The following is a 12,453-nucleotide window of genomic DNA, read 5'->3' as shown; positions in this document are numbered from 1 at the left end:
TCCTCTCCCCCTTCTCTTCCCTGTTATCCACTGTATTCCTCCCATTCCTCATCTCCTTACTGTCCTCTGCCCCTTCTCTTCCCTGTTATCCACTGTATTCCTCCCATTCCTCCTCTCCCTACTGTCCTCTCCCCTGTTGTCCACTGTATTCTTCCCATTCCTCCTCTCCCTACTGTCCTCTCCCCTGTTATCCACTGTATTCCTACCATTCCTAATCTCCTTACTGTCCTCTCCCCCTTCTCTCCCTTGTTATCCACTGTATCCCTCCCATTCCTCCTCTCCCTACTGTCCTCTCCCCCTTCTCTCCCTGTTATCCACTGTATCCCTCCCATTCCTCATCTCCCTACTGTCCTCTCCCCCTTCTCTTCCCTGTTATCCACTGTATTCCTCCCATTCCTCCTCTCCCTACTGTCCTCTCCCCCTTCTCCTCCTTGTTATCCACTGTATTCCTCCCATTCCTCATCTCCCTACTGTCCTCTCCCCCTTCTCCTCCCTGTTATCCACTGTATTCCTCACAATTCCTCCTCTCCCTACTGTCCTCTCCCCCTTCTCTCCCTTGTTATCCACTGTATTCCTCCCATTCCTCCTCTCCCTACTGTCCTCTCCCCCTTCTCTCCCTTGTTATCCACTGTATTCCTCCCATTCCTCCTCTCCCTACTGTCCTCTCCCTTGTTATCCACTGTATTCCTCCCATTCCTCCTCTCCCTACTGTCCTCTCCCCCTTCTCTTCCCTGCTATCCACTGTATTCCTCCCATTCCTCATCTCCCTACTGTCCTCTCCCCCTTCTCTCCCTTGTTATCCACTGTAGTCCTCCCATTCCTCATCTCCCTACTGTCCTCTCCCCCTTCTCTCCCCTGTTTTCCACTGTATCCCTCCCATTCCTCCTCTCCCTACTGTCCTCTCCCTTGTTATCCACTGTAGTCCTCCCATTCCTCATCTCCCTACTGTCCTCTCCCCCTTCTCTTCCCTGTTATCCACTGTATCCCTCCCATTCCTCCTCTCCCTACTGTCCTCTCCCTACTGTCCTCCCCCCCTTATCTCCCTTGTTATCCACTGTATTCCTCCCATTCCTCATCTCCCTACTGTCCTCTCCCCCTTCTCTTCCCTGTTATCCACTGTATTCCTCCCATTCCTCCTCTCCCTACTGTCCTCTCCCTTGTTATCCACTGTATTCCTCCCATTCCTCCTCTCGCTACTGTCCTCTCCCCCCCTCTTCCCTTGTTATCCACTGTATTCCTCCCATTCATCCTCTCCCTACTGTCCTCTCCCCCTTCTCTTCCCTGTTATCCACTGTATCCCTCCCATTCCTCATCTCCCTACTGTCCTCTCGCCCTTCTCTCCCCTGTTATCCACTGTATCCCTCCCATTCCTCATCTCCCTACTGTCCTCTCCCTACTGTCCTCTCCCCCTTCTCTCCCCTGTTATCCACTGTATTCCTCCCATTCCTCATCTCCCTATTGTCCTCTCCCCCTTCTCTTCCCTTGTTATCCACTGTATTCCTCCCATTCCTCCTCTCCCTACTGTCCTCTCCTTCTTCTCTTCCCTGTTATCCACTGTATTCCTCCCATTCCTCATCTCCCTACTGTCCTCTCCCCCTTCTCTTCCCTGTTATCCTCTGTATTCCTCCTATTCCTCATCTCCCTACTGTTCTCTCCCCCTTCTCTTCCCTGTTATCCACTGTATCCCTCCCATTCCTCATCTCCCTACTGTCCTCTCCCCCTTCTCTCCCTTGTTATCCACTGTATTCCTCCCATTCCTCATCTCCCTACTGTCCTCTCCCCCTTCTCTTCCTTGTTATCCACTGTATTCCTCCCTTTCCTCCTCTCCCTACTTTCCTATCCCCCTCCTTCTCCCTGTTATCCACTGTATCCCTCCCATTCCTCCTCTCCCTACTGTCCTATCCCCCTTCGCTTCCCTGTTATCTACTGTATCCCTCCCATTCCTCCTCTCCCTACTGTCCTCTCCCTTGTTATCCACTGTATCCCTCCCATTGCTCATCTCCCTACTGTCCTCTCCCCCTTCTCTCCCTTGTTATCCACTGTATCCCTCCCATTCCTCCTCTCCCTACTGTCCTCTCCCCCTTCTCTCCCTGTTATCCACTGTATCCCTCCCATTCCTCATCTCCTTACTGTCCTCTCCCTTGTTATCCACTGTATTCCTCCCATTCCTCATCTCCCTACTGTCCTCTCCCCCTTCTCTCCCTTGTTATCCACTGTATTCCTCCAATTCCTCCTCTCCCTACTGTCCTCTCCCCCTTCTCTCCCTTGTTATCCACTGTATTCCTCCCATTCCTCATCTCCCTACTGTCCTCTCCCCCTTCTCTCCCCTATTATCCACTGTATCCCTCCCATTGCTCATCTCCCTACTGTCCTCTCCCCCTTCTCCCCCTTGTTATCCACTGTATCCCTCCCATTCCTCCTCTCCCTACTGTCCTCTCCCCCTTCTCTCCCTGTTATCCACTGTATTCCTCCCATTCCTCATCTCCCCACTGTCCTCTCCCCCTTCTCTTCCCTGTTATCCACTGTATCCCTCCCATTCCTCCTCTCCCTACTGTCCTCTCCCCCTTCTCTCCCCTGTTATCCACTGTATCCCTCCCATTCCTCATCTCCCTACTGTCCTCTCCCTACTGTCCTCTCCCCCTTCTCTCCCCTGTTATCCACTGTATTCCTCCCATTCCTCATCTCCCTATTGTCCTCTCCCCCTTCTCTTCCCTTGTTATCCACTGTATTCCTCCCATTCCTCCTCTCCCTACTGTCCTCTCCTTCTTCTCTTCCCTGTTATCCACTGTATTCCTCCCATTCCTCCTCTCCCTACTGTCCTCTCCTTCTTCTCTTCCCTGTTATCCACTGTATTCCTCCCATTCCTCCTCTCCTTACTGTCCTCTCCCCCTTCTCTTCCCTGTTATCCACTGTATTCCTCCTATTCCTCATCTCCCTACTGTTCTCTCCCCCTTCTCTTCCCTGTTATCCACTGTATCCCTCCCATTCCTCATCTCCCTACTGTCCTCTCCCCCTTCTCTCCCTTGTTATCCACTGTATTCCTCCCATTCCTCATCTCCCTACTGTCCTCTCCCCCTTCGCTTCCCTGTTATCTACTGTATCCCTCCCATTCCTCCTCTCCCTACTGTCCTCTCCCTTGTTATCCACTGTATCCCTCCCATTGCTCATCTCCCTACTGTCCTCTCCCCCTTCTCTCCCTTGTTATCCACTGTATCCCTCCCATTCCTCCTCTCCCTACTGTCCTCTCCCCCTTCTCTCCCTGTTATCCTCTGTATCCCTCCCATTCCTCATCTCCTTACTGTCCTCTCCCTTGTTATCCACTGTATTCCTCCCATTCCTCATCTCCCTACTGTCCTCTCCCCCTTCTCTCCCTTGTTATCCACTGTATTCCTCCAATTCCTCCTCTCCCTACTGTCCTCTCCCCCTTCTCTCCCTTGTTATCCACTGTATTCCTCCCATTCCTCATCTCCCTACTGTCCTCTCCCCCTTCTCTCCCCTATTATCCACTGTATCCCTCCCATTGCTCATCTCCCTACTGTCCTCTCCCCCTTCTCCCCCTTGTTATCCACTGTATCCCTCCCATTCCTCCTCTCCCTACTGTCCTCTCCCCCTTCTCTCCCTGTTATCCACTGTATTCCTCCAATTCCTCATCTCCCCACTGTCCTCTCCCCCTTCTCTTCCCTGTTATCCACTGTATCCCTCCCATTCCTCCTCTCCCTACTGTCCTCTCCCCCTTCTCTTCCCTGTTATCTACTGTATCCCTCCCATTCCTCCTCTCCCTACTGTCCTCTCCCTTGTTATCCACTGTATCCCTCCCATACCTCCCCTCCCTACTGTCCTCTCCATTGTTATCCACTGTATCCCTCCCATTCCTCCTCTCCCTACTGTCCTCTCCCCCTTCTCTCCCTGTCATCCACTGTATTCCTCCCATTCCTCCTCTCCCTACTGTCCTCTCCCCCTTCTCTTCCCTGTTATCCACTGTATTCCTCCCATTCCTCATCTCCCTACTGTCCTCTCCCTACTGTCATCTCCCCCTTCTCTCCCTTGTTATCCACTGTATTCCTCCCATTCCTCCTCTCCCTACTGTCCTCTCCCTTGTTATCCACTGTATTCCTCCCATTCCTCCTCTCCCTACTGTCCTCTCCCCCTTCTCTTCCCTTGTTATCCACTGTATTCCTCCCATTCCTCCTCTCCCTACTGTCCTCTCCCCCTTCTCTTCCCTTGTTATCCACTGTATTCCTCCCATTCCTCCTCTCCCTACTGTCCTCTCCCCCTTCTCTTCCCTGTTACCCACTGTATCCCTCCAATTCCTCCTCTCCCTACTGTCCTCTCCCCCTTCTCTTCCTTGTTATCCACTGTATTCCTCCCATTCCTCCTCTCCCTACTGTCCTCTCCCCCTTCTCTCCCTTGTTATCCACTGTATTCCTCGCATTCCTCATCTCCCTACTGTCCTCTCGCCCTTCTCTTCCCTGTTATCCACTGTATTCCTCCCATTCCTCCTCTCCCTACTGTCCTCTCCCCCTTCTCTCCCTTGTTATCCACTGTATTCCTCCCATTCCTCATCTCCCTACTGTCCTCTCCCTTGTTATCCACTGTATTCCTAATCTCCCTACTGTCCTCTCCCCCTTCTCTTCCCTGTTTTACACTGTATTCCTCCCATTCCTCATCTCCCTACTGTCCTCTCCCCCTTCTCTACCTTGTTATCCACTGTATTCCCCAAATTCCTCATCTCCCTACTGTTCTCTCCCTTGTTATCCACTGTATTCCTCCCCTTCCTCATCTCCCTACTGTCCTCTCCCCCTTCTCTCCCTTGTTATCCACTGTATTCCTCAAATTCCTCATCTCCTTACTGTCCTCTCCCTTGTTATCCACTGTATTCCTCACATTCCTCATCTCCCTACTGTCCTCTCCCCCTTCTCTCCCTTGTTATCAACTGTATTCCTCCAATTCCTCCTCTCCCTACTGTCCTCTCCCCCTTCTCTCCCTTGTTATCCACTGTATTCCTCCCATTCCTCATCTCCCTACTGTCCTCTCCCCCTTCTCTCCCCTATTATCCACTGTATCCCTCCCATTGCTCATCTCCCTACTGTCCTCTCCCCCTTCTCCCCCTTGTTATCCACTGTTTCCCTCCCATTCCTCCTCTCCCTACTGTCCTCTCCCCTTCTCTCCCTGTTATCCACTGTATTCCTCCCTTTCCTCATCTCCCTACTGTCCTCCCCCCTTCTCTTCCCTGTTGTACACTGTATTCCTCCCATTCCTCATCTCCCTACTGTCCTCTCCCTACTGTCCTCTCCCTTGTTATCCACTGTATTCCTCCCTTTCCTCCTCTCCCTACTGTCCTCTCCCCCTTCTCTTCCCTGTTATCCACTGTATTCCTCCCATTCCTCATCTCCCTACTGTCCTCTCCCTTGTTATCCACTGTATTCCTCCCATTCCTCCTCTCCCTACTGTCCTCTCCCCCTTCTCTCACTTGTTATCCACTGTATTCCTCCAATTACTCCTCTCCCTACTGTCCTCTCCCCCTTCTCTCCCTTGTTATCCACTGTATTCCTCCCATTCCTCATCTCCCTACTGTCCTCTCCCTTGTTATCCACTGTATTCCTCCCATTCCTCATCTCCCTACTGTCCTCTCCCCCTTCTCTCCCTTGTTATCCACTGTATCCCTCCCATTCCTCATCTCCCTACTGTCCTCTCCCCCTTCTCCTCCCTGTTATCCACTGTATCCCTCCCATTCCTCCTCTCCCTACTGTCCTCTCCCTACTGTCCTCTCCCCCTTCTCTCCCTTGTTATCAACTGTATTCCTACCATTCCTCCTCTCCCTACGGTCCTCTCCCCCTTCTCCTCCCTGTTATCCACTGTATTCCTCCCATTCCTCCTCTCCCTACTGTCCTCTCCCCCTTCTCTCCCTTGTTATCCACTGTATTCCTCCCATTCCTCATCTCCCTACTGTCCTCTCCCCCTTCTTCTCCCTGTTATGAACTGTATCCCTCCCATTCCTCCTCTCCCTACTGTCCTCTCCCTACTGTCCTCTCCCCCTTCTCTCCCTTGTTATCCACTGTATTGCTCCCATTCCTCATCTCCCTAATGTCCTCTCCCCCTTCTTCTCCCTGTTATCCACTGTATCCCTCCCATTCCGCCTCTCCCTACTGTTCTCTCCCTACTGTCCTCTCCCTACTGTCCTCTCCCTTGTTATCCACTGTATTCCTCCCATTCCTCATCTCCCTACTGTCCTCTCCCCCTTCTCTCCCTTGTTATCCACTGTATTACTCCCATTCCTCATCACCCTTCTGTCCTCTCCCCCTTCTCCCCCTTGTTATCCACTGTATTCTTCCCATTCCTCATCTCCCAACTGTCCTCTCCCCCTTCTCTGCCCTGTTATCCACTGTATCCCTCCCATTCCTCATCTCCCCACTGTCCTCTCCCCCTTCTCTTCCCTGTTATCCACTGTATCCCTCCCATTCCTCCTCTCCCTACTGTCCTCTCCCCCTTCTCTTCCCTGTTATCTACTGTATCCCTCCCATTCCTCCTCTCCCTACTGTCCTCTCCCTTGTTATCCACTGTATCCCTCCCATACCTCCCCTCCCTACTGTCCTCTCCATTGTTATCCACTGTATCCCTCCCATTCCTCCTCTCCCTACTGTCCTCTCCCCCTTCTCTCCCTGTCATCCACTGTATTCCTCCCATTCCTCCTCTCCCTACTGTCCTCTCCCCCTTCTCTTCCCTGTTATCCACTGTATTCCTCCCATTCCTCATCTCCCTACTGTCCTCTCCCTACTGTCATCTCCCCCTTCTCTCCCTTGTTATCCACTGTATTCCTCCCATTCCTCCTCTCCCTACTGTCCTCTCCCTTGTTATCCACTGTATTCCTCCCATTCCTCCTCTCCCTACTGTCCTCTCCCCCTTCTCTTCCCTTGTTATCCACTGTATTCCTCCCATTCCTCATCTCCCTACTGTCCTCTCCCCCTTCTCCTCCCTGTTACCCACTTTATCCCTCCCATTCCTCCTCTCTCTACTGTCCTCTCCCTCTTTTCTTCCCTTTTATCCACTGTATCCCTCCCATTCCTCCTCTCCCTACTGTCCTCTCCCCCTTCTCTTCCCTGTTACCCACTGTATCCCTCCAATTCCTCCTCTCCCTACTGTCCTCTCCCCCTTCTCTTCCTTGTTATCCACTGTATTCCTCCCATTCCTCCTCTCCCTACTGTCCTCTCCCCCTTCTCTCCCTTGTTATCCACTGTATTCCTCGCATTCCTCATCTCCCTACTGTCCTCTCGCCCTTCTCTTCCCTGTTATCCACTGTATTCCTCCCATTCCTCCTCTCCCTACTGTCCTCTCCCCCTTCTCTCCCTTGTTATCCACTGTATTCCTCCCATTCCTCATCTCCCTACTGTCCTCTCCCTTGTTATCCACTGTATTCCTAATCTCCCTACTGTCCTCTCCCCCTTCTCTTCCCTGTTTTACACTGTATTCCTCCCATTCCTCATCTCCCTACTGTCCTCTCCCCCTTCTCTACCTTGTTATCCACTGTATTCCCCAAATTCCTCATCTCCCTACTGTTCTCTCCCTTGTTATCCACTGTATTCCTCCCCTTCCTCATCTCCCTACTGTCCTCTCCCCCTTCTCTCCCTTGTTATCCACTGTATTCCTCAAATTCCTCATCTCCTTACTGTCCTCTCCCTTGTTATCCACTGTATTCCTCACATTCCTCATCTCCCTACTGTCCTCTCCCCCTTCTCTCCCTTGTTATCAACTGTATTCCTCCAATTCCTCCTCTCCCTACTGTCCTCTCCCCCTTCTCTCCCTTGTTATCCACTGTATTCCTCCCATTCCTCATCTCCCTACTGTCCTCTCCCCCTTCTCTCCCCTATTATCCACTGTATCCCTCCCATTGCTCATCTCCCTACTGTCCTCTCCCCCTTCTCCCCCTTGTTATCCACTGTTTCCCTCCCATTCCTCCTCTCCCTACTGTCCTCTCCCCTTCTCTCCCTGTTATCCACTGTATTCCTCCCTTTCCTCATCTCCCTACTGTCCTCCCCCCTTCTCTTCCCTGTTGTACACTGTATTCCTCCCATTCCTCATCTCCCTACTGTCCTCTCCCTACTGTCCTCTCCCTTGTTATCCACTGTATTCCTCCCTTTCCTCCTCTCCCTACTGTCCTCTCCCCCTTCTCTTCCCTGTTATCCACTGTATTCCTCCCATTCCTCATCTCCCTACTGTCCTCTCCCTTGTTATCCACTGTATTCCTCCCATTCCTCCTCTCCCTACTGTCCTCTCCCCCTTCTCTCACTTGTTATCCACTGTATTCCTGCAATTACTCCTCTCCCTACTGTCCTCTCCCCCTTCTCTCCCTTGTTATCCACTGTATTCCTCCCATTCCTCATCTCCCTACTGTCCTCTCCCTTGTTATCCACTGTATTCCTCCCATTCCTCATCTCCCTACTGTCCTCTCCCCCTTCTCTCCCTTGTTATCCACTGTATCCCTCCCATTCCTCATCTCCCTACTGTCCTCTCCCCCTTCTCCTCCCTGTTATCCACTGTATCCCTCCCATTCCTCCTCTCCCTACTGTCCTCTCCCTACTGTCCTCTCCCCCTTCTCTCCCTTGTTATCAACTGTATTCCTACCATTCCTCCTCTCCCTACGGTCCTCTCCCCCTTCTCCTCCCTGTTATCCACTGTATTCCTCCCATTCCTCCTCTCCCTACTGTCCTCTCCCCCTTCTCTCCCTTGTTATCCACTGTATTCCTCCCATTCCTCATCTCCCTACTGTCCTCTCCCCCTTCTTCTCCCTGTTATCCACTGTATCCCTCCCATTCCTCCTCTCCCTACTGTCCTCTCCCTACTGTCCTCTCCCCCTTCTTCTCCCTGTTATCCACTGTATCCCTCCCATTCCGCCTCTCCCTACTGTTCTCTCCCTACTGTCCTCTCCCTACTGTCCTCTCCCTTGTTATCCACTGTATTCCTCCCATTCCTCATCTCCCTACTGTCCTCTCCCCCTTCTCTCCCTTGTTATCCACTGTATTACTCCCATTCCTCATCACCCTTCTGTCCTCTCCCCCTTCTCCCCCTTGTTATCCACTGTATTCTTCCCATTCCTCATCTCCCAACTGTCCTCTCCCCCTTCTCTGCCCTGTTATCCACTGTATCCCTCCCATTCCTCAACTCCCTACTGTCCTCTCCCCCTTCTCTCCCTTGTTATCCACTTCATTCCTCCCATTCCTCATCTCCCTACTGTCCTCTCCCTTGTTATCCACTGTATCCCTCCCATTCCTCCTCTCCCACCTGTCCTCTCCCTTGTTATCCACTGTATTCCTCCCATTCCTCATCTCCCTACTGTCCTCCCCCCTTCTCTCCCTTGTTATCCACTGTATTCCTCCAATTCCTCCTCTCCCTACTGTCCTCTCCCCCTTCTCTTCCCTGTTATCCACTGTATTCCTCCCATTCCTCATCTCCCTACTGTCCTCTCCCTTGTTAACCACTGTATCCCTCCCATTCCTCATCTCCCTACTGTCCTCTCCCTTGTTATCCACTGTATCCCTCCCATTCCTCCTCTCCCTAATGTCCTCTCCCCTTCTCTCCCTTGTTATCCACTGTATTCCTCCCATTCCTCCTCTCCCTGCTGTCCTCTCCCTTGTTATCCACTGTATCCCTCCCATTCCTCCCCTCCCTACTGTCCTCTCCCTTGTTATCCACTGTATTCCTCCCATTCCTCATCTCCCTACTGTCCTCCCCCCTTCTCCCCCTTGTTATTCACTGTATTCCTCCCATTCCTCCTCTCCCTACTGTCCTCTCCCCTTCTCTTCCCTGTTATCCACTGTATTCCTCCCATTCCTCATCTCCCTACTGTCCTCTCCCTTGTTATCCACTGTATTCCTCCCATTCCTCATCTCCCTACTGTCCTCCCCCCTTCTCTCCCTTGTTATCCACTGTATTCCTCCCATTCCTCATCTCCCTACTGTCCTCTCCCCCTTCTTCTCCCTGTTATCCACTGTATCCCTCCCATTCCTCCTCTCCCTACTGTCCTCTCCCTACTGTCCTCTCCCCTTCTCTCCCTTGTTATCCACTGTATTCCTCCCATTCCTCATCTCCCTACTGTCCTCTCCCCCTCCTTCTCCCTGTTATCCACTGTATCCCTCCCATTCCTCCTCTCCCTACTGTCCTCTCCCTACTGTCCTCTCCCCATTCTCCTCCCTATTATCCACTGTATCCCTCCCATTGCTCATCTCCCTACTGTCCTCTCCCCCTTCTCCCCCTTGTTATCCACTGTTTCCCTCCCATTCCTCCTCTCCCTACTGTCCTCTCCCCTTCTCTCCCTGTTATCCACTGTATTCCTCCCTTTCCTCATCTCCCTACTGTCCTCCCCCCTTCTCTTCCCTGTTGTACACTGTATTCCTCCCATTCCTCATCTCCCTACTGTCCTCTCCCTACTGTCCTCTCCCTTGTTATCCACTGTATTCCTCCCTTTCCTCCTCTCCCTACTGTCCTCTCCCCCTTCTCTTCCCTGTTATCCACTGTATTCCTCCCATTCCTCATCTCCCTACTGTCCTCTCCCTTGTTATCCACTGTATTCCTCCCATTCCTCCTCTCCCTACTGTCCTCTCCCCCTTCTCTCACTTGTTATCCACTGTATTCCTCCAATTACTCCTCTCCCTACTGTCCTCTCCCCCTTCTCTCCCTTGTTATCCACTGTATTCCTCCCATTCCTCATCTCCCTACTGTCCTCTCCCTTGTTATCCACTGTATTCCTCCCATTCCTCATCTCCCTACTGTCCTCTCCCCCTTCTCTCCCTTGTTATCCACTGTATCCCTCCCATTCCTCATCTCCCTACTGTCCTCTCCCCCTTCTCCTCCCTGTTATCCACTGTATCCCTCCCATTCCTCCTCTCCCTACTGTCCTCTCCCTACTGTCCTCTCCCCCTTCTCTCCCTTGTTATCAACTGTATTCCTACCATTCCTCCTCTCCCTACGGTCCTCTCCCCCTTCTCCTCCCTGTTATCCACTGTATTCCTCCCATTCCTCCTCTCCCTACTGTCCTCTCCCCCTTCTCTCCCTTGTTATCCACTGTATTCCTCCCATTCCTCATCTCCCTACTGTCCTCTCCCCCTTCTTCTCCCTGTTATCCACTGTATCCCTCCCATTCCTCCTCTCCCTACTGTCCTCTCCCTACTGTCCTCTCCCCCTTCTTCTCCCTGTTATCCACTGTATCCCTCCCATTCCGCCTCTCCCTACTGTTCTCTCCCTACTGTCCTCTCCCTACTGTCCTCTCCCTTGTTATCCACTGTATTCCTCCCATTCCTCATCTCCCTACTGTCCTCTCCCCCTTCTCTCCCTTGTTATCCACTGTATTACTCCCATTCCTCATCACCCTTCTGTCCTCTCCCCCTTCTCCCCCTTGTTATCCACTGTATTCTTCCCATTCCTCATCTCCCAACTGTCCTCTCCCCCTTCTCTGCCCTGTTATCCACTGTATCCCTCCCATTCCTCAACTCCCTACTGTCCTCTCCCCCTTCTCTCCCTTGTTATCCACTTCATTCCTCCCATTCCTCATCTCCCTACTGTCCTCTCCCTTGTTATCCACTGTATCCCTCCCATTCCTCCTCTCCCACCTGTCCTCTCCCTTGTTATCCACTGTATTCCTCCCATTCCTCATCTCCCTACTGTCCTCCCCCCTTCTCTCCCTTGTTATCCACTGTATTCCTCCAATTCCTCCTCTCCCTACTGTCCTCTCCCCCTTCTCTTCCCTGTTATCCACTGTATTCCTCCCATTCCTCATCTCCCTACTGTCCTCTCCCTTGTTAACCACTGTATCCCTCCCATTCCTCATCTCCCTACTGTCCTCTCCCTTGTTATCCACTGTATCCCTCCCATTCCTCCTCTCCCTAATGTCCTCTCCCCTTCTCTCCCTTGTTATCCACTGTATTCCTCCCATTCCTCCTCTCCCTGCTGTCCTCTCCCTTGTTATCCACTGTATCCCTCCCATTCCTCCCCTCCCTACTGTCCTCTCCCTTGTTATCCACTGTATTCCTCCCATTCCTCATCTCCCTACTGTCCTCCCCCCTTCTCCCCCTTGTTATTCACTGTATTCCTCCCATTCCTCCTCTCCCTACTGTCCTCTCCCCTTCTCTTCCCTGTTATCCACTGTATTCCTCCCATTCCTCATCTCCCTACTGTCCTCTCCCTTGTTATCCACTGTATTCCTCCCATTCCTCATCTCCCTACTGTCCTCCCCCCTTCTCTCCCTTGTTATCCACTGTATTCCTCCCATTCCTCATCTCCCTACTGTCCTCTCCCCCTTCTTCTCCCTGTTATCCACTGTATCCCTCCCATTCCTCCTCTCCCTACTGTCCTCTCCCTACTGTCCTCTCCCCTTCTCTCCCTTGTTATCCACTGTATTCCTCCCATTCCTCATCTCCCTACTGTCCTCTCCCCCTCCTTCTCCCTGTTATCCACTGTATCCCT

The sequence above is a fragment of the Salvelinus fontinalis genome, chromosome 35 (assembly GCF_029448725.1).
Source record: "Salvelinus fontinalis isolate EN_2023a chromosome 35, ASM2944872v1, whole genome shotgun sequence".
Taxonomy (NCBI): domain Eukaryota; kingdom Metazoa; phylum Chordata; class Actinopteri; order Salmoniformes; family Salmonidae; genus Salvelinus; species Salvelinus fontinalis.
This window is presented reverse-complemented; position numbering follows the sequence as displayed.